The sequence below is a fragment of the Pleurodeles waltl genome, chromosome 7, assembly GCF_031143425.1.
Source record: "Pleurodeles waltl isolate 20211129_DDA chromosome 7, aPleWal1.hap1.20221129, whole genome shotgun sequence".
Taxonomy (NCBI): domain Eukaryota; kingdom Metazoa; phylum Chordata; class Amphibia; order Caudata; family Salamandridae; genus Pleurodeles; species Pleurodeles waltl.
In genome coordinates this window covers 1095363153-1095390903 of record NC_090446.1, presented here as the reverse complement: position 1 = coordinate 1095390903, position 27751 = coordinate 1095363153, and positions in this window count along the sequence as shown.

Here is a 27751-nt window from a genome sequence, read left to right as displayed (position 1 = left end):
TCCTACTAGATAGACATCACAAGGCATACCTCAGCAAAGCCGGCCCTGGCCTCTCTTCACTGGCTCCCAGTGGAACAGCGTATACAATTCAAAACCCTATGCATCATCCACAGATCATTACATAATAGAGGACATCATTTTTTAAAGACCTTGGCTACTTTTTATAAGCCTGCCAGAGACCTTAGGTCTGCATCATCAGCATTGGCTGTACTACCCGAAATTAAAAAAGCCATATGGGGCGGTGCTATGATGGCATATCTGGGGGGTAAACTGTGGAATTCCCTTCCCCTCAGTATCCGTCTAACTAGCCATGAACTTAATTTCCTAAAGGAACTCAAAACATGGTTTTTTTAGACCTAGCTGTCCCCTCCGTATAGTTCTTGTTGTTGTCCTTTAGCGCTGTGAGGCCTTCGGGTAGTCAGGTGCTTTATAAGTCCCATTATCATTAACATTAACAATCTTCATGCCGTGGGACATCTTTTGCATTATGCAGGAACCCGCTGACATCTTCCCAGGATCCATTTCTGCAGTCTTCAACTAACCGGAGACTCTTCTTTTGCACCCTCCTCTGGGTTTGTCAGGGGCTCCTGTACTTCCTGGAACTTCTTTTGACTTCTGGACTTTGTCCCCTTCCTTTGCAGGTCTTCAGGTCCGATAATCAAGCAGTTGTTCTTTGCAGACTTGGTTGGATGCTGCAAAATCCCAAAAACAAGGAGTGTGTGTCCTAAGGAAACTTGCAGTACTTTACTCCTGCTTTTCTGGGCTCTGGGGTGGGGTAATTTACTTACCTTTACTGTATTCTTACTCTCCCAGCGATTCTGCACACACTACACTTGTCTAGGGGGGAATTTGTGATTCACATTCCACTTTTTTAGTATATGGTTTGTGTTGCCCCTAGACCTATTTTCTCACTTTGCATTCTATAGGATTTCCTACTGTTTGCATTGTCCTATGACTATTTACTTGTCTAATTTTGGTGTCTAGTGTATATATTGTGTATAATACTTACCTCCAGAAGGAGTATTGCCTCTAAGATATTTCTGGTACTGTGTCACCCAAATAAATACCTTTATTTTTGGTAACAATGAGTATTGTCTTTACTTGTGTATAAGTACTGTGTAACTGTAAGTGGTATTGCATGAGCTTTGCATGTCTCCCAGTTCAGCCTAAGCTGCTCTGCTATAGCTACTTCTATCAGCCTAAGTTGCTAGAACACTACTACATTCACTAACAAGGGATAACTGGACCTGGTGTAAGGTGTAAGTACCCAAGGTACCCACTACAAACCAGGCCAGCTTCCTACATATATATATATAGGGAGAGAGTGTCTCTCCATATGTATATGTAAAGAGATCACTATTATATGTGTTTGTGGAAACAGAGCAGACAGGCTTAACTTAGAAGGCAATGAGTAAAGTATTTGTTCAATAACGCATACAGTAACACCGTGAAAATACCACAAAAAATAATTCACACTAGTCTAGAAAAATAGATTATATTTATCTGAATAAAATAAGGTAAAAACAACAAAAATCCAAAATGCACAAGTCAAGGTATCACTTTTTAAAGGTTTAAATGAGACTCAATCTTTAGGAATCAGTACCTGGAATACGTCAAAAATAAAGACGCATGGGGGCTGCAGAGAATGAGATGCTCTAAAAAAATAAGGCGCTGCGTCAGATTTTGTGGTGTGGCGCAGGCGGTGCTTTGTTTCTTTCCACGCTGCAAGGTGATGCAGCAATTTCCAGGAGTGCAGCCTTGGCTCCTCACTGAGATACGGGGATATTTTGACACCCAGTGTTAATGCTGTAAAAATCCTTGATGCACTGGTAGAAGGAGCAGGCACATTGTAGTTGATGCTGCAATTTTTCCACTGTGAGGCAGGCACTGTGTTGATCTCTGCAGGAGTTGCACTGATTTTCCAATGCACAGGGATTTTCTTTTCTGGGGTTTAGTCTTTGTCACCCCAAGACGTTAGAACAGGAGGCAAGCTCAACACAAGCCCTTTGAAAGCACTTTTGGGGAAGGCAGAGTCATTCAAGCAGAGTAAGAGGCCAGCAGGCAGCAAGGCAACAAGCAGGGCAGCAGTCCTTCTCAGCAAAGCAGTCCAGATGAGTCCTTTGAGCAGCCAGGCAGTCCCTCTGGCAAAGTCCGGGTGTAGATCCAGAAGTGTTTGATTTGGTGGGGTCAGAGACCCAGTATATATACACCCAAAAGTGCCTTTGAAGTGAAGGAAACTTTAAGAGTGGTTTTGAAGTGCACAAGTCCTCCTTTCAGACCAGTCCTGTCTGCTAGGATCCCTGTGGGGAGTTATTTGTCCTTTGGGTAAGGGCAGGCCACTGGCCTTTGAAGTGTAAGAGAGAGCTCTTCCATTCTTTCTGCCCAAGGAGACTCATTCAATAAGCAGATGAATGCAGATGTGACTGAGTGTTCTGTGTTTATGGCTGTCTGGGTGAAATGCACAAGACCAGGCATGGATTAGAGACAGGTTGTAAGGCACAGATGGCAGTAGTTGCAGAGAAATGCCCACTTTCTAAAAGTGGCATTTCTAAAACAATAATATTAAGTCCAACTTCACCAGTAAGCAGGATTTCTATTACCATTATGGCCACACTAAACATGACAGGCCTACTCCTTTCAGATCAGAACTTACTACTTAAAAGTACATAAGGGCAGTTCTAATGCTGGCCTATGAGAGGAGCAAGCCTCACAGTAGTGGAAAACAAATTTGTGACTTTTTCACACCCACGACATGTAAAACACATAGGTATATGTCCAGCCTTTTACTTACATAGCCCCCTGCCCTATGGGTTACCTAAGGCCTATCTTAGGGTTAACTTACATGTGAGAAAAGGGTAATTTAAGGATTAGCAAGTATTTTAAATGCCAGGTCAAAGTGGCAGTAATTCTGCACACGCAGGCCCAGCAATGGCAGACCTGAGACATGGTTAAGGGACTACTTATGTGAGTGGCACAATCTGAAGGCCCACTAGTAGCATTTAATTTATAGGCCCTGGGCAGATATAGTGCACTTTACTAGGCACTTACAAGTAAATTAAATATGCCAATTGGGTATGCACCAATGTTACCATGTTTTTAGGGAGAGAGCACATGCACTTTAGCACTGGCTAGAAGTGGTATAGTGTACTAGAGTCCTAAAGCCAACAAAATTAGGTCAGAAGGAGAGGGCAAGGAAGCCAAAAAGTTTGGGGTGACCCTTCAGAGAGGGCCATATTCCAACAATATCCTTCCAAACGTTTGTGAACTAACACAAAGATGAGCACTGACACCCTTAGGTTCACCACGTCATATGAGTTTATTTCAGTTCCATGACAAAAATAGTAACACGTTCCAGCCATCAAACATGGCCTTCCTCCAAACTACCATAACAACACATGCAAACAATTTTATAGTAGGAGTGTCACCCAAATAACACAATGGTTGGCTTATAAACAAATATACACATATATGAGTCAGAGAGAGATTTCTCTCCCTCTATTGAGTCTCTCTCTTTCTCTCTCTTTGTCTCTCTCTTTGTCTCTGTCTCTCTCTTTCTCTCTCTCCCTCTCTCTCTCTCTCTCTCTCTGTCTCTCTCTCTCTCTCTCTCCGGGTGGGGGGCCAAAATCACTGGAAGAGGGCCAACCCTCTAGTTTCTCCTCAGTGCCATTTTTAAAATAAAAATATTCTCCCCTGGGGGCGCAATTCTGTCACCCCCAGGGGGAAAACGCAGATTTTTTAAAGAAAATAGGCCCCCGGGTGGGGAGTTAGTCTGTTTCCACATGGGCAGACACCCACTTTTCTATCCCTGGTGGCCTAGTGGGATTCCTGCTCATGGATTGCGGTGCACCGTGATCCACAAACAGGAACCTGTTTGTGTGAGGCATCGCTGGAAAGGGGAGACTCTCCCCTTTCCAGTGATGCCTCACACAAACATGGGGGCCATCAAAAATGCCCCCAAAACCCCACCGGATGCGAGAGCACACCTCACCTGCTCTCGAAGGCAGCTAAGGTGGGGATATGTGACGTCAGTATGCCTCATGGTGCGCTGACGGCACAGATGGCCAAGTCTCCCGAGGGATTTTTAAACCCCCTCACTGGTGTTGGCCAATGGTCGTGGTGTAACAGATCTCATCCTTTTCTCTCAATTGTATTTGTCTCACACATGCAAAGTGCACCATAAGCAGGAAGTGTTTTAATACATGTCCTGCAGCAAAAAGGATAATGAAACATAATAATATAAAAACTGTGACCAAGAGAGTGAAACACAAGAAAAGTCCCACCATGTTGTCACAATGCTAGTTATTAGAATTCCGACTGTCACCACTAAGTTTCTCAAAAGGAGCACAGCAGTGTTAGCCCTAATCTGCCCTTCAGGACCCCTAGGAAGACACCATCTTCCATACCTAAATATGGTAGTAGTGAAGAGGGGTGTTGGTCTACAGAAAGTCCTCTCTCATGTAGACGAAAAAGACATTAAGTCTCAGCAGACAGCTACAATGAAGCAACAACATGCAGTGACTATTTCAGGCTGCACCTCCGCTCTAACCTATAGGGGGCAGAGAGATCATTTATAATAAAATAGCTAGTGCACTAAGCAAACTGCCCTAACATAAGAACATTTATATTTCTGTGAAATGGTAGGGAATGTAATGTTCTACGTTGTAATGATAACAATATCATCTACAGCCTTGAGCAAGCATAGAGTGAAAATGCCATTAAAAATTAAAACAATTTCTAGGCTAACAGTGTATGAGATAAAATAAATAAAACATAACTTCAGAATGAAGCATCTGCTCAGAAACTAAAAATAAATTAAAATGAAATATTACTATGTAAAGGGACACAAGCTGCAGGCTATGGCTAAAATAATGTGTGGCTAAACAAAATGCTAAAATAACCTCATGACACCATGAGCACTGTAATGCACTGGAAACTCACTGTGCATTTTATTGTATCCGTGATGGATATTATCATGAATTGATTACACATTATATAAACAGAGAACAAGAAATGGAGATATAGGGGGTCATTCTGACCCTGGCGGCCGGTGGCCGCCAGGGCCACCGACCACGGGAGCACCGCCAACAGGCTGGCGGTGCTCCCGAGGGCATTCTGACCGCGGCGGTTCAGCAGCGGTCAGAAAGGGTAAACCGGCGGTCTCCCGCCGGTTTACCACTGCCCTTCAGAATCCTCCATGGCTGCGGAGCGCGCTCCGCAGCCATGGGGATTCTGACACCCCCTACCGCCATCCTGTTCAGGAACAGGATGGCGGTAGGGGGTGCCGCGGGGCCCCTGGGGGCCCCTGCAGTGCCCATGCCCATGGCATGGGCACTGCAGGGGCCCCCGTAAGAGGGCCCCGCAAAGTATTTCAGTGTCTGCTAAGCAGACACTGAAATACGCGACGGGTGCAACTGCACCCGTCGCACCCCTGCAACTACGCCGGCTCAATTCTGAGCCGGCGTCCTCGTTGCAGGGGCATTTCCTCTGGGCCGGCGGGCGCTCTTTTGGAGAGCACCCGCCGGCCCAGAGGAAATGTCTGAATGGCCGCCGCGGTCTTTTGACCGCGGTGCGGTCATTCAGCGGCGGTACCTTGGCGGACGGCCTCCGCCGTCCACTAAGGTCAAAATGACCCCCATAGTCATTCATTTTTATTACAATTTTAAGGATATTGATATGTGTGGATTAAAGAAAGTAATCCTAATGGGGCATTTGAGTGGGGCTAATAGGGGAGACATTGCCATGGCTCAGGAATAGTGTTTTGAGGATATGTCATTTGGAGCCTAGGATAAGAAGGCTACACTGCTACCTGCACTCCATTGAAATAGGAAATAGTCAATGAAAAGGAAAAGCACGCAGGAGTGCATTAATATCCATATTTTTTTTAAATAAATGCTCAAGAAGCACTTCAGTTCTATACTAATTATTTGTTTCAATGTATTTCAAATATGAGAGCTTGAGTTGAAGCTATTTCTGTCAGTATGTAAAACTGATTGTTCCATTACACTTTTAATTTAGCAGGTTCCATTAGATGTCCTTGTACCCCCTTGTTTTTAAACCAGGTCATTATTTGCTTTAACTCCAATGTTTGCATAGGAGTTTCAAAACCGATGTCAGGATAGAAGAAAAAGTTAAATTCATTAGAAATTTTGATTGATCTTTTCCTAATGTTTTGCAAAAGAACCTGCTCTTTTATTTTATAATCCATGAAATTTACCAAGATTGTTCATGGTCTGGCACTTGGTTTGGATTTACTGAAAGTCACCCTTTGCGCTCCTGCTATTGAAATGTCTTTGAAGTCGGTAGATACCTTGAACTAGATATGTTTCAATCATACTAAACATGAAATTAATCATATCTTGGCCTTTATCCTTGCCCTCTGGAATACTGCCAACTCAGAGACTGGATCTCCTTGACCTACTTTACAAGTTTTCCAATTTATTTTGCAAAGCTCTTACATCTTTTTAATGTATAGGCTTTGGGGCTGAGTTTGTGTGGGTGTCTGTAATTGCTGATGGTTGTATATGATTTTATTTTTAAAAGTTTACATGGAATGGCATAACTGAGAAACCAACGGGTTTAATGAAAATTTTCAGTGGGAACTGCATTTACCATTTCATAGAAACCAAAGACTAGAAAGTCTTTTTTTTTATAGGCTTCTGCATACCTATGTTCAAGATGTACAAGAAATAACTGCATGTCCTACGTTCAGATATATTTTGCTGAAGGTATTTTTATAAATCCATCATATCAGGGGACAATATTTAAGATTCATATATTTTACATTGAATGTTTTTAATTCATGGAACCCTCCCTGCCCCTCAATGCCATCCATCTCAGTCCTCTAAAAATTACACCCCATGCTGAAACTACACCTATTGTTCCCTAAACTGGTTTTCCATAATTCCTTTTCCTCCAATGTAGTTTCTCAGTTTTCGTTTTTCCATTAATTCACATACATCAGTTGCTGACACACAGTTTTCAGGATAATCAAACTTCCCAGAGAATCTTTCTAGCTGGTTACTAATATTATCAGTTTTTAATTTGAATAACAGAAATAATCTGTGTCTGGGTGGATTTAACAGCTTGGACTTTCTGCAGTAAATTGTATAGTAGAATCAAGACAATTTTGTTTGGCATCATAATATCTGAAGTGAGCTGGTGCTTCCCTGCAGAGCCGAACCCAAATCAGCATTTACACCTTTGCCCATCAGTGTTGCCATTGTTACTCTCTTAAAACGTAGTTTGAATAGTGCACTTAGATCAGGTTCCTCAATTGCTGAATGAAGAGAAATATATTATGTGATTTTCCCCTATGGAACTTTTTGTTGCATTACCTGTTAGCAAAATCAAATAATGAACCACACTAGATACTGTGGAGGTACTTATTGTTTCACTTGTATCCTTGTATCTATCCACTTGTTCCTATTCATGGGTTTGGCTCAGGGTATACTGCAGTGTTAGTATTTGGGTTTCCCCTGCATTGACATTCTTTTTTCCATCTGATGTATTCATGCCTCCCAAAACTATTATCTTTACTTGTATCCTTTTCTATCACTAATGAGGGATGGGGGTGGGGATTGTGCTACAAGTATTGAATCCACTTCCGTACATACCTTGTGGCATAGTGGAAGGGTTTGTCTGAGCTCCTTATGGGTGGCAAAAGAAATGCTGCAGCCCATAAGGATCTCCTGGAACCCTAGCAAGCAGGATCCCAGTGACACAGTAAAAACACACTTACACACACTCACAAACAGGCCAAAAGTAGGGGTAACCATGCTAGAAAGAGGCTACTTTCTCACAATGGTTGAGTCATTTCTCTTTGCTTTTCCATGTAATTTAGAGGGCACTACAGTTTGTGTCAAGTTCCATATTTTATGTCTAACTGACTCTGCCGGGGCTTTAGTTAAGCAAGATACACTGCTGTATAATATTGAGCAGCCTCCTCTTTCTCCTCTCAACCAGGCTAGGCGATAGGAGAAAACCTCACCACTTCCTGCTATAATTTGTCTCAATAGCTTGAAATGACCGAAATGATATTATATTATTATTAAATGCTCTAAGAAACCACAGTTCAAATGGCAGAATTGGGCTAGCTCACAGAAAAAAACATAACAATGGGAGGCAACCATTGTGAGAAATGTATCCTTTTGCCCTGATTACAGTTCAAAGGGCAGAAGTGGGCTAGCTCACAGAAAAAAAAACATAACAATGGGAGGCAACCACTGTGAGAAATGTATCCTTTTGCCCTGATCACCCCCCATTGTTTGACTGATACTGGTGGGTTCTGATTCTGACTGTGCCCTGGGCCCTGCTAACCAGACCCAGGGCAAGAGCTCTGTTTAAAAGGTAAAAGCAAATTAGGCATAATAATAATTGCAGTGACAACCAAACTGTAAGTCCCTAGTTTATCACAGAAACAAGTTATAGAATTGCTTTTCTGTTGAGCCAAAATCCAGCCTTCCAGTAGCTGTTCTCTGATTGGCCAGCCTCTGCCAGGCTGAGCCAAGTTGCCTTAATGAGGTATGAGGTGGCCTGCATTGAGGCAATGGGACATCTTGTGGATGGAGATCTGCAAGCTGAAGAGCACAAGGAAGGAAGGGGGATGGGTAGCCCAATTGGTCTTCAAAGGTTGAATGACACTTAGGAACAGGACAAATGCTCAACCCCACTTTCTGCCACCCCAGCCAGATGGGAGCCCTAGTGATTGGATTAGCAGAGGGGCTGGAGGGGGAGTGTTAAGGGAAATTAGCTGCACCAGTGGGACATCTTAGTCAGATCTTACTGTCCAGTAAAAATATTCTCTATCTTGAATTTTGGAAGAATAGCGGGTTCTGGAATAGATTTTTGCCATACTTCATAGGAAGTGGTTACCCTAGAGAGTGACACCCTGCACCCTATGGGTCAGAAGTAGCCCCCTGCTTGCCAGCTCAAGAACACTGAATAAATATCTGAGGGTTGCCCAGCAACTCAGATCCCTGCCTGAAACTACAAAGAGAAGAAGGAATGCCCTGTTGAAACACTGGTTTGCACTCAAAATGACTACACTCTGGAAGATTGCACCTGTGGCACACTGAGGAATTACAGATCTAAGGATGTTGCCTGGCTTCAAGAAGTGAAGAAGTGGACTCCCTAACAGCAATGGAGCTTCACGCGCACTATCTCCATCAAGGTGGCCCCAGCTGGACATCCTGCGGAGGCCTTTGAAGGATGGATTAAACCAAGATTTGTGACTGGGAGTGAATGTTTGATTTGTTCAGCATTCTGTCCATTATCATTTTTTTTTCTTTTGTCACCCTAATTGGGAAGGGTATGCCCAGATGTGGGTCCCGTGCATGCTATGCCACCAGATTCAAGCCAGCCTGCCTGATGAAAGGGTGATACCCAGAAACTGGTCCCAGGATGATTGTTTCAGGTCAAGAGAGGACCTGGCCTGGGAGTTTGGGCTGGACTATTCCCTTGGGGAGCAGAATCAAGGCTGATTTGCATATGGCTGGGTCCGAACTGGAATGGCATGGTGAACAAAATACTGATGGTTTAAACTTAGATCTGTGACTTGGGGTGAATGTTTGATTTGTTCCACACTTCGCCCATCATTTGTTCTTTTTGCTTTGAAGGAATTGGGCAGGACATTCTGGGAAACATAGTCCCAACATTTCCAAGGACCATCTCAGAACTTCTAGACCCTTGGATTGGTGTTGTGGACCCCCAAAGATCCCTGCCTGGACACAAGAAGAAGGCTGACTGCCCTGCCAAACTCCTGGTGAGCGCTAAGAAGTACTGCACTCACAAGGACTACACCTGCTGCACACTCTGGCCTTCACAAAAGAGGAGTTTGCCTGGTTTCTAAAGGATTTAGGAGTGGACTCCCTGTAAGCGGCAGACATAAAAAAGCTACCAAGAATGATCTGCATCAACTGCTGCCAGAAGTGGCCAGCTGTACAGCGTTCAGCGGATTTTTTATGATTTTGCCAGGCACATCATGGGAATTGTAGTCCTAACATTTCAAGGAACAACTCAGACATTTTGGAACTTTGGATTAGTATTGTGGACCACTTTTCGGCATCAAGAAATACTGCTGGAAGTGAGTGTAAAAGTGTTACATCACGTGCGGCTCTAACTCTTGACTTTGTCTGTGTCCAGCATGACCTTTCTTAACCCTTTGGCACTATTTGCTTTTAAGCACTAGTTGTACTTTTAATGTTTACAAATTCATATCTCTGGTTCCCTACAACTGGATTTTCGTTGTTTTGGTGTCATTTTACTCGTAGAAATATCTCCTATGTTGATAAATTGGTGTTAGATTTTTATTGTGTGTTGTGTCTTACTCATTTAATGTATTGGTGCTTTTAAATGCTTTACACACCTGTATTTTAAGCCTGTCTGCTTGTTGCTGGCTTCCAAAAGTTAAGCAAGGGATTCATTTATTGAGACCTTGACTAGATCTTACATTGCGGTTGTGGCCTTATTACTAGTGGTGGGTGTAGGAAAGTACCATCTTGCCTGGCATGTTACCCCCATTTTTCACTGTATATATGTTGTTTTAGTTGTATGTGTCACTGGGACCCTGGTAACCCAGGGCCCCAGTGCTCATAAGTGTGCCTGTATGTGTTACCTGTGTAGTGACTAACTGTCTCACTGAGGCTCTGCTAATCAGAACCTCAGTGGTTATGCTCTCTCATTGCTTTCCAAATTGTCACTGACAGGCTAGTGACCATTTTTACCAATTTACATTGGCTTACTGGAACACCCTTATAATCCCCTAGTATATGGTACTGAGGTACCCAGGGTATTGGGGTTCCAGGAGATCCCTATGGGCTGCAGCATTTCTTTTGCCACCCATAGGGAGCTCTGACAATTCTTACACAGGCCTGCCACTGCAGCCTGAGTGAAATAACGTCCACGTTATTTCACAGCCATTTTACACTGCACTTAAGTAACTTATAAGTCACCTATATGTCTAACCTTTACCTGGTAAAGGTTAGGTGCAAAGTTACTTAGTGTGAGGGCACCCTGGCACTAGCCAAGGTGCCCCCACATTGTTCAGAGCCAATTCACTGAACTTTGTGAGTGCGGGGACACCATTACACGCGTGCACTACATATAGGTCACTACCTATATGTAGCTTCACCATGGTAACTCCGAATATGGCCATGTAACATGTCTATGATCATGGAATTGCCCCCTCTATGCCATCCTGGCATTGTTGGTACAATTCCATGATCCCAGTGGTCTGTAGCACAGACCCTGGTACTGCCAGACTGCCCTTCCTGGGGTTTCTCTGCAGCTGCTGCTGCTGCCCAACCCCTCAGACAGGCATCTGCCCTCCTGGGGTCCAGCCAGGCCTGGCCCAGGATGGCAGAACAAAGAACTTCCTCTGAGAGAGGGTGTGACACCCTCTCCCTTTGGAAAATGGTGTGAAGGCAGGGGAGGAGTAGCCTCCCCCAGCCTCTGGAAATGCTTTGTTGGGCACAGAGGTGCCCAATTCTGCATAAGCCAGTCTACACCGGTTCAGGGACCCCTTAGCCCCTGCTCTGGCGCGAAACTGGACAAAGGAAAGGGGAGTGACCACTCCCCTGACCTGCACCTCCCCTGGGAGGTGTCCAGAGCTCCTCCAGTGTGCTCCAGACCTCTGCCATCTTGGAAACAGAGGTGCTGCTGGCACACTGGACTGCTCTGAGTGGCCAGTGCCACCAGGTGACGTCAGAGACTCCTTGTGATAGGCTCCTTCAGGTGTTAGTAGCCTTTCCTCTCTCCTAGGTAGCCAAACCCTCTTTTCTGGCTATTTAGGGTCTCTGTCTCTGGGGAAACTTTAGATAACGAATGCATGAGCTCAGCCGAGTTCCTCTGCATCTCCCTCTTCACCTTCTGATAAGGAATCGACCGCTGACCGCGCTGGAAGCCTGCAAACCTGCAACATAGTAGCAAAGACGACTACTGCAACTCTGTAACGCTGATCCTGCCGCCTTCTCGACTGTTTTCCTGCTTGTGCATGCTGTGGGGGTAGTCTGCCTCCTCTCTGCACCAGAAGCTCCGAAGAAATCTCCCGTGGGTCGACGGAATCTTCCCCCTGCAACCGCAGGCACCAAAAAGCTGCATCTCCGGTCCCTTGGGTCTCCTCTCAGCACGACGAGCGAGGTCCCTCGAATCCAGCGACACCGTCCAAGTGACCCCCACAGTCCAGTGACTCTTCAGCCCAAGTTTGGTGGAGGTAAGTCCTTGCCTCACCTCGCTGGGCTGCATTGCTGGGAACCGCGACTTTGCAAGCTTCTCCGGCCCCTGTGCACTTCCGGCGGAAATCCTTCGTGCACAGCCAAGCCTGGGTCCACGGCACTCTAACCTGCATTGCACGACTTTCTAAGTTGGTCTCCGGCGACGTGGGACTCCTTTGTGCAACTTCGGCGAGCACCGTTTCACGCATCCTCGTAGTGCCTGTTTCTGGCACTTCTCCGGGTGCTACCTGCTTCAGTGAGGGCTCCTTGTCTTGCTCGACGTCCCCTCTCTCTGCAGGTCCAATTTGCGACCTCCTGGTCCCTCCTGGGCCCCAGCAGCGTCCAAAAACGCCAAACGCACGATTTGCGTGTAGCAAGGCTTGTTGGCGTCCATCCGGCGGGAAAACACTTCTGCACGACTCTCCAAGGCGTGGGGGATCCATCCTCCAAAGGGGAAGTCTCTAGCCCTTGTCGTTCCTGCAGTATTCACAGTTCTTCAGCCTAGTAAGAGCTTCTTTGCACCAACCGCTGGCATTTCTTGGGCATCTGCCCATCTCCGAGCTGCTTGTGACTTTTGGACTTGGTCCCCTTGTTCCACAGGTACCTTCAGACAGGAATCCATCGTTGTTGCATTGCTGATTTGTGTTTTCCTTGCATTCTCCCTCTAACACGACTATTTTGTCCTTAGGGGAACTTTGGTGCACTTTGCACTCACTTTTCAGGGTCTTGGGGAGGGTTATTTTTTCTAACTCTCACTATTTTCTAATAGTCCCAGCGACCCTCTACAAGGTCACATAGGTTTGGGGTCCATTCGTGGTTCACATTCCACTTTTGGAGTATATGGTTTGTGTTGCCCCTATCCCTATGTTTCCCCATTGCATCCTATTGTAATTATACATTGTTTGCACTGTTTTCTAAGACTATACTGCATATTTTTGCTATTGTGTATATATATCTTGTGTATATTTCCTATCCTCTTACTGAGGGTACACTCTAAGATACTTTGGCATATTGTCATAAAAATAAAGTACCTTTATTTTTAGTATAACTGTGTATTGTGTTTTCTTATGATATTGTGCATATGACACTAAGTGGTACTGTAGTAGCTTCACACGTCTCCTAGTTCAGCCTGAGCTGCTTTGCTAAGCTACCATTATCTATCAGCCTAAGCTGCTAGACACCCTATACACTAATAAGGGATAACTGGGCCTGGTGCAAGGTGCAAGTACCCCTTGGTACTCACTACAAGCCAGTCCAGCCTCCTACATTGGTTGTGCAGTGGTGGGATAAGTGCTTGAGACTACTTACCACTCTTGTCATTGTACTTTTCATAAGAGAAAAATATACAAAACAAGGTCAGTGTATATACACATAGCCAAAAAGTTTTGCATTTCCTCTTTTCACTCTTTTCTAAGTGCTGAAAAGTACTTCTAAACTTTCAAAAAGTTCTTAAAAGTTTAAAAAGTTTTTTTCTGTCTTTCCAAAAAGTTCTGAAAACTTTTTTCTCTTTGTCTATCACTTTAACTCTCTCTAAAAAATGTCTGGCACAGGCCAAAAAGTTGAACTGTCCAAACTTGCATATGATCACCTTAGCTGGAAAGGAGCAAGGAGTCTCTGCATAGAGAGAGGTTTGAGTGTAGGGAAGAATCCTTCCTTAGAACTGTTAATTAATATGCTTAGAGTACAGGATAAGGCCATAAGTGCCCAATCTGTAGAAAAAGTAGCTAATGGTTCTCAATCTGATCCAGGGACTCCCCCAGGAAAAGGTTCAGGAAAGAAACTTCTCAGCCTGCCCATTACTAGACAGTCTAGCATAGTTGGTACAGAGGTTGAATCACATCATACTGATGATGTGCTCTCACATTATACTGGTAGCCAAGCTGTTAGGGTGCCCTCTGTAAGGGACAGGTCTCCTTCTGTTCATTCCCATCACACCTCTGTATCTAGAAATGTCCCTCCCACCCACCCTGATGACAGATTGTTGGAAAGGGAGCTCAATAGATTGAGAGTGGAGCAAACCAGACTGAAGCTCAAGAAGCAACAGCTGGATTTGGATAGACAGTCTTTAGAAATAGAGAGGGAAAGACAGAAAATGGGTTTAGATACCCATGGTGGCAGCAGCAGTATTCCCCATAGTCATCCTGCAAAAGAGCATGATTCCAGGAATCTGCATAAGATAGTTCCCCCTTACAAGGAGGGGGATGACATTAACAAGTGGTTTGCTGCACTTGAGAGGGCCTGTGCTGTACAGGATGTCCCTCAAAGGCAGTGGGCTGCTATCCTATGGCTATCATTTACTGGAAAAGGTAGGGATAGGCTCCTTACTGTAAAAGAAAATGATGCTAACAATTTCCAAGTTCTTAAGAATGCACTCCTGGATGGTTATGGCTTAACCACTGAACAGTACAGGATCAAGTTCAGAGATACCAAAAAGGAGTCTTCACAAGACTGGGTTGATTTCATTGACCAGGCAGTGAAGGCCTTGGAGGGGTGGTTACATGGCAGTAAAGTTACTGATTATGACAGCCTGTATAACTTAATCCTGAGAGAGCATATTCTTAATAATTGTGTGTCTGATTTGTTGCACCAGTACTTGGTGGACTCAGATCTGACCTCTCCCCAAGAATTGGGAAAGAAGGCAGACAAATGGGTCAGAACAAGAGTGAACAGAAAAGTTCATACAGGGGGTGACAAAGATGGCAACAAAAAGAAGGATGGTAAGTCTTCTGACAAGGGTGGGGACAAATCTAAAAATGAGTCTTCATCAGGCCCACAAAAACACTCTGGTGGGGGTGGTGGGCCCAAACCCTCCTCTAATCAGAACAAGGAAAAGAAACCATGGTGCTATTTATGTAAGATAAAAGGCCATTGGACAACAGATCCCAGTTGTCCAAAGAAAGGCACCACAGCTCCTACCACTACAACCCCTACTGCTACACCTAGTGTCCCTACTAATAGCAGTGGTGGTGGGAGCAAACCTACTAATAGCCAATCCAAGGGAGTAGCTGGGCTCACTTTTGGTAATTTAGTTGGGGTTGGTCTGATTAGGGAGACCACAGAGGCTACTTTAGTCTCTGAAGGGGCTATTGACTTAGCCACTTTGGTTGCTTGCCCCCATAACTTGGAGAAGTACAAGCAACTAACCCTAATAAATGGTGTTGAGGTCCAGGCCTACAGGGACACAGGTGCCAGTGTCACAATGGTGATTGAGAAACTGGTGCACCCTGAACAACACATACTTGGACACCAGTACCAAGTAACCGATGCTCACAACATAACACAAAGCCACCCCATGGCTGTTGTAAATCTCAACTGGGGGGGGGTATCTGGTCCAAAGAAAGTTGTGGTAGCTTCAGATTTACCTGTAGACTGTCTATTAGGGAACGATTTGGAGACATCAGCTTGGTCAGATGTGGAGTTGGAGGCCCATGCAGCAATGCTGGGCATCCCAGGGCATATTTTTGCTTTGACAAGGGCTCAGGCCAAAAAGCAAAAAGGACAGGGAAGCTTGGATCCTGGAACAATGGACCAAGTGCTCCCTAAAGCTAGGGCTAGTAGAAGCAAACCACTTCCTACTATCCCTCCCTCTACAGTGGATTCTAATTCTGAGGAAGAAGAATTCCCTCCCTGTGCAGAACCTACACCAGAGGAGCTGGAAGCAGACACTGCTGAGCTTTTGGGTGAAGGGGGGCCTGCCAGAGAGGAGCTGAGTGTGGCACAGCAAACCTGTCCCACATTAGAGGGTCTCAGACAGCAAGCTGTCAAACAGGCTAATGGGGATGTCAGTGACTCACACAGAGTTTACTGGGAGGACAACCTCTTGTACACTGAGCAAAGGGATCCTAAACCTGGAGCTGCCAGGAGATTAGTGATTCCCCAGGAGTACAGGAAGTTCCTCCTAACACTGGCACATGACATTCCCTTAGCTGGGCACCTGGGTCAAACGAAAACTTGGGACAGATTGGTACCACTGTTTCATTGGCCTAGGATGTCTGAGGACACAAAAGATTTTTGTAAGTCCTGTGAAACCTGTCAAGCCAGTGGCAAGACAGGTAGCACCCCAAAGGCACCCCTTATCCCACTGCCTGTGGTGGGGGTTCCCTTTGAAAGGGTAGGGGTTGACATAGTTGGCCCCCTTGACCCTCCTACTGCTTCAGGCAATAGGTTTATCTTAGTGGTAGTGGACCATGCCACAAGGTATCCTGAAGCTATTCCTTTAAGGACCACTACAGCTCCTGCAGTGGCAAAGGCCCTCCTGGGAATATTTTCCAGGGTGGGCTTCCCAAAGGAAGTAGTATCAGACAGAGGAAGCAATTTCATGTCTGCATACTTAAAGGCCATGTGGAAGGAGTGTGGTGTAACTTACAAGTTCACAACACCCTATCATCCACAAACAAATGGACTGGTGGAGAGATTTAATAAAACTCTCAAAGGCATGATTATGGGACTCCCTGAAAAACTCCGCAGGAGATGGGATATCCTTCTACCATGCCTCCTTTTTGCCTACAGGGAGGTACCCCAGAAAGGAGTGGGCTTCAGCCCCTTTGAACTTCTTTTTGGACACCCTGTTAGGGGTCCACTCACACTTGTAAAGGAGGGTTGGGAACAACCTTTAAAAGCTCCTAAGCAGGATATTGTGGACTATGTACTTGGCCTCAGATCAAGGATGGCTGAGTACATGAAAAAGGCCAGTAAAAACCTTCAGGCCAGCCAAGAGCTCCAGAAGCAATGGCATGATCAGAAGGCTGTTTTGGTTCAGTACCAACCAGGGCAGAAAGTGTGGGTCTTGGAGCCTGTGGCCCCAAGAGCACTCCAAGATAAATGGAGTGGTCCACACACAATTGTTGAAAAGAAGGGTGAAGTCACCTACTTGGTTGACTTAGGCACTGCCAGGAGTCCCCTTAGGGTGCTCCATGTCAACCGCCTGAAACCCTACTATGACAGGGCTGATCTCACCCTGCTCATGGCAACAGATGAGGGACAGGAAGAAGACAGTGATCCTCTACCTGATCTCTTCTCTTCCACAGAACAAGATGCTCTTGTGGAAGGGGTAGTTTTGGCTGATTGTCTTACTGCTGAGCAGAAAGATAATTGCATAAATCTCCTAGGACAATTTTCAGAACTCTTCTCCATTGTGCCAGGCACCACTTCTTGGTGTGAGCACACTATAGATACTGGAGACAGTTTACCTGTCAAAAGTAAGATCTATAGGCAGCCTGACCATGTCAGGGACTGCATAAAGCAAGAAGTTCAGAAGATGTTGGAACTAGGAGTGGTTGAGCACTCTGACAGTCCATGGGCTTCTCCTGTGGTACTGGTACCAAAACCCAATTCTAAAGATGGAAAGAAGGAAATGAGGTTTTGTGTAGACTATAGAGGTCTCAACTTGGTAACCAAAACAGATGCTCACCCTATACCCAGGGCAGATGAGCTAATAGATACACTGGCATCTGCCAAGTATCTAAGCACTTTTGATTTGACTGCAGGGTATTGGCAGATCAAAATGTCAGAAGATGCTAAACCTAAGACTGCATTTTCTACCATTGGAGGACATTACCAGTTTACTGTAATGCCTTTTGGTTTGAAAAATGCACCTGCCACTTTTCAGAGGTTGGTGAACACAGTCCTGCAAGGGCTGGAAGCTTTCAGTGCAGCATATTTGGATGATATAGCTGTCTTTAGCTCCAGCTGGGATGATCACCTGGTCCACCTTTGGAAAGTTTTGGAGGCCCTGCAAAAGGCAGGCCTCACTATCAAGGCTTCAAAGTGCCAGATAGGGCAGGGTAAGGTGGTTTATCTGGGACACCTTGTTGGTGGGGAACAGATTGCACCACTTCAGGGGAAAATCCAAACTATTATTGATTGGATTCCCCCTACCACTCAGACTCAGGTGAGAGCCTTCCTAGGCCTCACTGGGTATTACAGGAGGTTCATTAAGAACTATGGCTCCATTGCAGCCCCTCTTAATGACCTCACATCCAAGAAAATGCCTAAAAAGGTATTATGGACAGCAAACTGTCAGAAAGCTTTTGAGGAGCTGAAGCAGGCCATGTGCTCTGCACCTGTCCTGAAAAGCCCTTGTTACTCTAAAAAATTCTATGTCCAAACTGATGCATCTGAATTAGGAGTAGGGGCAGTCCTATCACAACTTAATTCTGAGGGCCAGGATCAACCTGTTGCTTTTATTAGTAGAAGGTTGACCCCTAGAGAAAAGCGTTGGTCTGCCATTGAGAGGGAGGCCTTTGCTGTGGTCTGGGCTCTGAAGAAGTTGAGGCCATACCTGTTTGGCACTCACTTCATTGTTCAGACAGACCACAAACCTCTACTTTGGCTAAAACAAATGAAAGGTGAAAATCCTAAATTGTTGAGGTGGTCCATATCCCTACAGGGAATGGACTATACAGTGGAACATAGACCTGGGAGTAGCCACTCCAATGCAGATGGACTCTCCAGATATTTCCACTTAGACAATGAAGACTCATCAGGTAATGGCTAGTCTTATTGTCCTTCGTTTGGGGGGGGGTTGTGTAGGAAAGTACCATCTTGCCTGGCATGTTACCCCCATTTTTCACTGTATATATGTTGTTTTAGTTGTATGTGTCACTGGGACCCTGGTAACCCAGGGCCCCAGTGCTCATAAGTGTGCCTGTATGTGTTACCTGTGTAGTGACTAACTGTCTCACTGAGGCTCTGCTAATCAGAACCTCAGTGGTTATGCTCTCTCATTGCTTTCCAAATTGTCACTGACAGGCTAGTGACCATTTTTACCAATTTACATTGGCTTACTGGAACACCCTTATAACCCCCTAGTATATGGTACTGAGGTACCCAGGGTATTGGGGTTCCAGGAGATCCCTATGGGCTGCAGCATTTCTTTTGCCACCCATAGGGAGCTCTGACAATTCTTACACAGGCCTGCCACTGCAGCCTGAGTGAAATAACGTCCACGTTATTTCACAGCCATTTTACACTGCACTTAAGTAACTTATAAGTCACCTATATGTCTAACCTTTACCTGGTAAAGGTTAGGTGCAAAGTTACTTAGTGTGAGGGCACCCTGGCACTAGCCAAGGTGCCCCCACATTGTTCAGAGCCAATTCACTGAACTTTGTGAGTGCGGGGACACCATTACACGCGTGCACTACATATAGGTCACTACCTATATGTAGCTTCACCATGGTAACTCCGAATATGGCCATGTAACATGTCTATGATCATGGAATTGCCCCCTCTATGCCATCCTGGCATTGTTGGTACAATTCCATGATCCCAGTGGTCTGTAGCACAGACCCTGGTACTGCCAGACTGCCCTTCCTGGGGTTTCTCTGCAGCTGCTGCTGCTGCCCAACCCCTCAGACAGGCATCTGCCCTCCTGGGGTCCAGCCAGGCCTGGCCCAGGATGGCAGAACAAAGAACTTCCTCTGAGAGAGGGTGTGACACCCTCTCCCTTTGGAAAATGGTGTGAAGGCAGGGGAGGAGTAGCCTCCCCCAGCCTCTGGAAATGCTTTGTTGGGCACAGAGGTGCCCAATTCTGCATAAGCCAGTCTACACCGGTTCAGGGACCCCTTAGCCCCTGCTCTGGCGCGAAACTGGACAAAGGAAAGGGGAGTGACCACTCCCCTGACCTGCACCTCCCCTGGGAGGTGTCCAGAGCTCCTCCAGTGTGCTCCAGACCTCTGCCATCTTGGAAACAGAGGTGCTGCTGGCACACTGGACTGCTCTGAGTGGCCAGTGCCACCAGGTGACGTCAGAGACTCCTTGTGATAGGCTCCTTCAGGTGTTAGTAGCCTTTCCTCTCTCCTAGGTAGCCAAACCCTCTTTTCTGGCTATTTAGGGTCTCTGTCTCTGGGGAAACTTTAGATAACGAATGCATGAGCTCAGCCGAGTTCCTCTGCATCTCCCTCTTCACCTTCTGATAAGGAATCGACCGCTGACCGCGCTGGAAGCCTGCAAACCTGCAACATAGTAGCAAAGACGACTACTGCAACTCTGTAACGCTGATCCTGCCGCCTTCTCGACTGTTTTCCTGCTTGTGCATGCTGTGGGGGTAGTCTGCCTCCTCTCTGCACCAGAAGCTCCGAAGAAATCTCCCGTGGGTCGACGGAATCTTCCCCCTGCAACCGCAGGCACCAAAAAGCTGCATCTCCGGTCCCTTGGGTCTCCTCTCAGCACGACGAGCGAGGTCCCTCGAATCCAGCGACACCGTCCAAGTGACCCCCACAGTCCAGTGACTCTTCAGCCCAAGTTTGGTGGAGGTAAGTCCTTGCCTCACCTCGCTGGGCTGCATTGCTGGGAACCGCGACTTTGCAAGCTTCTCCGGCCCCTGTGCACTTCCGGCGGAAATCCTTCGTGCACAGCCAAGCCTGGGTCCACGGCACTCTAACCTGCATTGCACGACTTTCTAAGTTGGTCTCCGGCGACGTGGGACTCCTTTGTGCAACTTCGGCGAGCACCGTTTCACGCATCCTCGTAGTGCCTGTTTCTGGCACTTCTCCGGGTGCTACCTGCTTCAGTGAGGGCTCCTTGTCTTGCTCGACGTCCCCTCTCTCTGCAGGTCCAATTTGCGACCTCCTGGTCCCTCCTGGGCCCCAGCAGCGTCCAAAAACGCCAAACGCACGATTTGCGTGTAGCAAGGCTTGTTGGCGTCCATCCGGCGGGAAAACACTTCTGCACGACTCTCCAAGGCGTGGGGGATCCATCCTCCAAAGGGGAAGTCTCTAGCCCTTGTCGTTCCTGCAGTATTCACAGTTCTTCAGCCTAGTAAGAGCTTCTTTGCACCAACCGCTGGCATTTCTTGGGCATCTGCCCATCTCCGAGCTGCTTGTGACTTTTGGACTTGGTCCCCTTGTTCCACAGGTACCTTCAGACAGGAATCCATCGTTGTTGCATTGCTGATTTGTGTTTTCCTTGCATTCTCCCTCTAACACGACTATTTTGTCCTTAGGGGAACTTTGGTGCACTTTGCACTCACTTTTCAGGGTCTTGGGGAGGGTTATTTTTCTAACTCTCACTATTTTCTAATAGTCCCAGCGACCCTCTACAAGGTCACATAGGTTTGGGGTCCATTCGTGGTTCACATTCCACTTTTGGAGTATATGGTTTGTGTTGCCCCTATCCCTATGTTTCCCCATTGCATCCTATTGTAATTATACATTGTTTGCACTGTTTTCTAAGACTATACTGCATATTTTTGCTATTGTGTATATATATCTTGTGTATATTTCCTATCCTCTTACTGAGGGTACACTCTAAGATACTTTGGCATATTGTCATAAAAATAAAGTACCTTTATTTTTAGTATAACTGTGTATTGTGTTTTCTTATGATATTGTGCATATGACACTAAGTGGTACTGTAGTAGCTTCACACGTCTCCTAGTTCAGCCTGAGCTGCTTTGCTAAGCTACCATTATCTATCAGCCTAAGCTGCTAGACACCCTATACACTAATAAGGGATAACTGGGCCTGGTGCAAGGTGCAAGTACCCCTTGGTACTCACTACAAGCCAGTCCAGCCTCCTACAGTGGGTACCTACCAACCCCTACTAATAAACCACCTTTCAACATTTGGTGTTGAGCGGTGAGGACAGTACCTGTGTTTAACTACACCATACAATAATTAAGTGAAGATCTTTAACAATCCTCTAAACTAACTTGGAACAAAAGGTGATTTTTGAAATGTTGACATTTTTCCTAAACTGACTGTTTTTATTTTTTTTCTAAAATGTTTTCTCTCTCTAATTAGTAAATATTTTTTGGTGTGACCCAAAACTAGGGATACTGTGGAGCTGGATCAGGCTAGCCTGTCCAAACTCACAGTAGCTGACAGCACCAATGAGGGAATGGGAGAGGGAGGATGACCATTCCAATAACCTTCAGTAGAAGGAGGATGACAACATGTCCATCATGTCCATAATGTACTTCTAGAATCAGGTTTATACTTCCAGGTGAGTGAGGGAGGCTCCTCCACAGAGGAACCAAAACTGTCCCTTGAGGAGGGATAGCTCCAGACTCAGTTGGCAGTCCTAGCTATAGAGAAGGAGAAACTAGAACTAGCCAGGAAGAAGTGGGCAAGGGAGGAAGAGAGAAAATAAAATGGCAGTGACAATGCAGAAGATACTGATATTTCCAGAGGTGGTAGGTTTGATCCTAGGCTTCCCAAAGGAATAGTTTCCATGTATGTAGAGAGGGACAGCATTGACAAATGGATGACTGCATTTGAAAGGGCCCTTAAGACGCAAAGGGTTCACTCTAAGTATTGGGGTTCACTCCTATGTGAGTTGATACCAGTAGTTGGGATGGATATGTTCCAGACCCTAAGAGGGGATGAAGCAGATTCCTACTCCCACATGAGAAAATGCCCAAACAGGAAATTTTGTCTTACCCCAGAACAGTATAGCATGAATTTCAGGGGCACCTATATGGTAAACACTCTTCCTCAGTGGACTTTTTAGATGGGCTAAATTAAAGGTAACCAAGTGAGTACTTTTGAGAGGCTGCATAGTTTATTTTTTAAAGAACACAACCTGACTCCTTGTGTACAAGAGAGGTTACACCAGTATACAGTGGACTCAAAGTTGTCTAGTCCCAGGAAACTGAGAGGGTAAAAACCCGGGTTTCCAATCAACTCATGGGGGTGATCAAAAGAAAGGAGGACAAGTCCATTCCCAGGGGAAAGATGATAAAAATTCAAAAGAGTCTTCACAAGGTCCACAGAAACCTACAGATGGGGGAGGGACCCCATGCCAATCCATTTACAAGGGGAGAGGGTATCAGGGGAAGAACTTTGACTATACAAAGGCTGGGAAGTTCTGTGACCTTTTGAGGGCATGGAAGTTAGAGGAGATGCTGTCTGCACAAAAAAGCCCCTCACTGATGGCCAGTTCACAGGGATTGGTAGTGAAGGTATGGGGGTAGAGGTTGTCCCGAAGATGGGGAAGGGGTTAACAGCGGCAGCCTTAGTGTCCTTGGGTGGGGTGGAAATTGCAACTCTGGCAACCTTGCCTCCCAGCATGGAGAGGTACAGCCAGAGACCTAAAATCAATGGGTCTGAGGTTGAGGATCTGAGAGATACAGAAGCCAGTGTGACTATGGATACAGAGAAACTGGTCCCTCCAGAGCAGATCATACCTGGTGTATATCATCAGGGACCTACGGAGACAGCAGAGCCAATTTCTATCCAATGGCAATGGTGAGTTTGAAATGAGGAGGAAGGCCCTAAGAAGGTAGTCATGTCTCATGCACTCCCAGTAGAGTGTCTCCTGGGAAATTATCTTGAAGCATCTGACTGGTCAGGGGTGGAGAGAATGGTCCATGCAAGAATTTTCCCTGATTGGATATGTGCTGTACCCAGGACACAGGCTGCTCAGAAAGGGAAAGTCTGGACACTTGGACTCTGGAATAATGGGCCATGCATCAAATGACAAGAGAAAGGGCACTGGGTCTGGTGAGCCAACATAGAGAACTCCAGAGATGCAGGACAAGTCTGACCCTGAGGGGTAGTATCTCACCTCTGAGGTAGGGATTCAACCCCTGCATGATCTGTATGACTTTGCAAAAGTGACAGGAGTTGGTAGACCCACCAGAGAGGAGTTTTGTCATAGACAGAGTGTCCCACTCTTGAGTGACTGAGAAAGACTGCCTCTAGGGAAGAGGAGTGTGATGTCAGTGGATGCCGAAAAGTCCTTTATACTGAGGTCAGGGAGCTCAAGGAGGAAGCCACCAGGAGGTTGGTTGTCCCTCATTGAGCCATGACATCCCCTGGGCAGGTCATTCGGGTCTGAATAAGACTAAGAACAGGTTCGTTTACCATTTCTGTTGGCCCACGATGTCTGCCAAATTGAAGGAGTTCTGTAACCCTGTGCAACCAGTCAGGCTGGTGGTAAGACAGGGGGCCGCCTAAAAGCTCACTTGATACCACTGCCTGTGGTTGGGACTCCCTTTGAGAGGGTGGGGGTGGACATTGTTGCTTCCCTAAACCCACCAACTGCCTTAGGGAAGATATCCTGAAGCAATTCCCGTCAGAACATTCACTGCTCCTTCAGTGGCTTGGGCCCTAGTTGGTGTGTTCACCAAGTGGGATTCCCAAAGGAGGTGGTGTCAGATTAAGCTGTCTGAAGGTGACATGGGAATAATGTGGTGTTGTCTACAGGTTCACCACCCCACACTAATTTTCTGGTGGAAAGGTTCAACAAGACCCTGAAGAGCATGATTGCTGGTTTGTTTGACAAACTCAGGAGAAGATGGAATGTTCTCCTCCAAGGCCCACTGTTTGCAAACAGGGAGATACCACAAAAAGGGTTTGTCTTTAGCCCATAGATCTGTTGTTTGGCCATGTGTACAGTTATTTGGGAGCCAACAGGCCAGCCATCAGGAAGGCAGGAGTGCACCTCTTTCACCCCTCTCTTCTACAGTAAAACTCCTTTTCAATTTGCCGTGATCCGTAAGCAAGCAGGAGCCACCACAAGGGCAGGTTTAGATGTTGTGTTTTCTTTTTTCCTTCTGCAAAATGTAGCTGATGTGGCAGTTAAACAAAAAGCAAAAAACTGCCACAATTCAAAAGTTTTGATGTGAATAAGTAGTGCAACATTGTTAACAGCTCTGCTGAAAACATGATCTACTGGCCAGTGAAGAGCTAAGTAAAACCATTGGTGTTAATTACTGTGACTCATGCTTTCTCCTTTTCCAATGACTTAAGTGTGCACTTCTCAACTTACTCCTAAAAATGACATCTTGCATTCATAGTTTCATTGATTCCTTTTCAAATCGTTGGCAAGTATAAAACCATAACCAAAATTTCCCCCCACATTCCCAGAGATAAAAGAAAAGCAGAGTTTTTTTGTCAGTGAGAGCTCTAAGCACTGCAAAAGGGCCGGAGCTGCTGGGCTAAGCACAAAGCCTAACTAGAAGTCAGGCATCAGCCCCCACCACAGTGATCACTCTCTTAGATGTGATCATTTTTTGTTGATAGACTTCACCGTAAAACTGAGTCTCTGTGTGGTTGTTTGTGCTTGGTGGAGGGAAAAAAAAAATTGCTACCCCTGAAAAACAGAACTAAACATGCTTACCTTTAAAAAATCAGCCAGATCAGTACAACCCTTTGGTTTATGCACACAATCCGTGTAGGAAAATGGCTCCCTGTTGCAGTTACCCCCCCACTTTTTGCCTGATATTGATGCTGACTTGACTGAGAAGTGTGCTGAGACCCTGCTAACCAGGTCCCAGCACCAGTGTTCTTTCAATACAAATGTACAAGTGTTTCCACAATTGGCACACCCCTGGCACACAGATAAGTCCCTTGTAAAATGTACCAGTGGTATCAAGGGCCCCTCTGACCAGGGAAGGTCCCTAAGGGCTGCAGCATGTGTTGTGCCACCCTAAGGTACCCCTCACCTAACATATGCACACTGCCCTTGCAGATTGTGTGTTGGTGGGGAGAAAAAGGCAAAGTCAACATGGCATCCCCTCAGGATGCCAAGCACACAAAATACTGCCTGTGGATAGGTAAGCCACCCCTCTAGCAGGCCTTACAGCCCTAAGGCAGGGTGCACTATACCGCAGGTGAGGGCATAGCTGCATGAGCAATATGCCCCTACAGTGTCTAAGTCTATTCTTGGACATTGTAAGTACAGTGTGGCCATATTAAGTATATGGTCTGGGAGTTTGTCAAAACAAACTCCACAGCTCCATAATGGCTACGCTGAATACTGGGAAGTTTGGTATCAAACTTCTCAGAATTATAAACTCACACTGATGCCAGTGCTGGATTTATTTAAAAAATGCACACAGAGGGCATCTTATAAAATGCCCCCTGTATTTTACCCAATCCTTCAGTGCAGGACTGACTGGTCTGTGCCAGCCTGCCACTGAGATGAGATTCGGACTCCCTGGGGTGAGAGCCTTTGTGATCTCTGAGGCCAGAAACAAAGCCTGCACTGGGGGGAGGTTGTTAACACCCCCCCCTGCAGGAACTGTAACACCTAGCAGTGAGCCTCAAAGGCCCAGGCTTTGTGTTACAATGCCCCAGGGCACTCCAGCTAGTGGAGGTGCCCGCCCCCTGGACACAACCCCCCACTTTTGGCAGCAAGTCCAGAGGAGATAATGAGAAAAACAAGGAGGAGTCATCTACTGGAAAGGACAGCCCCTAAGGTGCCCTGAGCTAAGGTAACCCTTGCCTTTAGAAATCCTCCATCTTGGTTTTGGAGGATTCCCCAATAGGAATAGTGATGTGCCCCTCTCCCCTCTGGGAGGAGGCACAAGGAGGGTGTAGCCACCCTCAAGGAGAGTAGCCATTGGTTACTGCCCCCCCAGACCTAAACACACCCCTAAATTCAGGATTTAGGGTCAGCCCTGAACCCAGGAAATCAGATTCCTGCAATCTACAACAAGAAGAAGGACTGCTGACCTGAAAGCCCAGCAGAAACGACGGAGACGACAACTGACTTGACCCCAGCCCAACCGGCCTGTCTCTAGACTCAAAGAACCTGCACAGCAACGCATCTGACAGGGACCATTGACCTCTGAGGACTCAGAGGACTGCCCTGAACCTGAAGGACCAAGAAACTCCCGAGAACAGCGGCACTGTTCAAAAACTGCAACAACTTTGCAACTTTAAAGCAACTTTCAAAGAACTCTCTCTTCTCGCCGGAAGCATGAGACTTCACACTCTGCACCCAACGCCCCTGGCTTGAGTTCAGGAGAAGCAACACTGCAGAGAGGACTCCCAGGTGACTACGACAACATGGGCATCCTGAGTGGACCCCCCTGTGCCCCCACAGCGACACCTGCAGAGAGGATAAAGAGGCTTCCCCTGACCGCGACTGCCTGGTAACAAGGAACACAACGCCTGGACCAAGCACTGCACGCGCAGCCCCCAGGACCGAGACGAACCACCTACCAGTGCAGGGGTGACCAGCAGGCTGCTCTCATCCTAGCCTAGTCAGTGGCTGGCCTGAGAAGCCCCCCTGTGCCCTGCCTGCATCGCCTAAGTGACTCCCGGGTCCCTCCATTGCTTTCAACAGCAAACCCGACGCCTACTTTCCCTACTGCACCCGGCCGCCCCTGTGCCGCTGAGGGTGTGTTTTGTGGGCTTGTTTGTGTCCCCCCCAGTACTCTACAAAACCCCCTTGGTCTGCTCTCCCAGGACGCAGGTACTTACCTGTAAGCAGACTAGGACCGGAGCACCCCTGTTCTTCATAGGCGCCTATGTGTTTTGGGCCCTTCTTTGACCTCTGCACCTGACCGGCCCTGTGTTGCTGGTGCAGTGGCTTTGGGGTTGCCTTGAACCCCCAACGGTGGGCTGCCTATGCCCAGGAGACTGACTGTGTAAGTGCTTTACTTACCTAAGGAACATAACCAAACTTACCTCCCCCAGGAATTGTTGATTTTTGCAGTGTGTCCACTTTTAAAATAGCTTTTTGCCATTTTAACCTAAACTATGTGTACTACTGTTTTAAATCAAAGTTCTATACTTGCCTGTGTAAAGTACCTTGCATTTTATGTACTTACCTTAAATCTTGACCCTTGTGGTTCTAAAATAAATTAA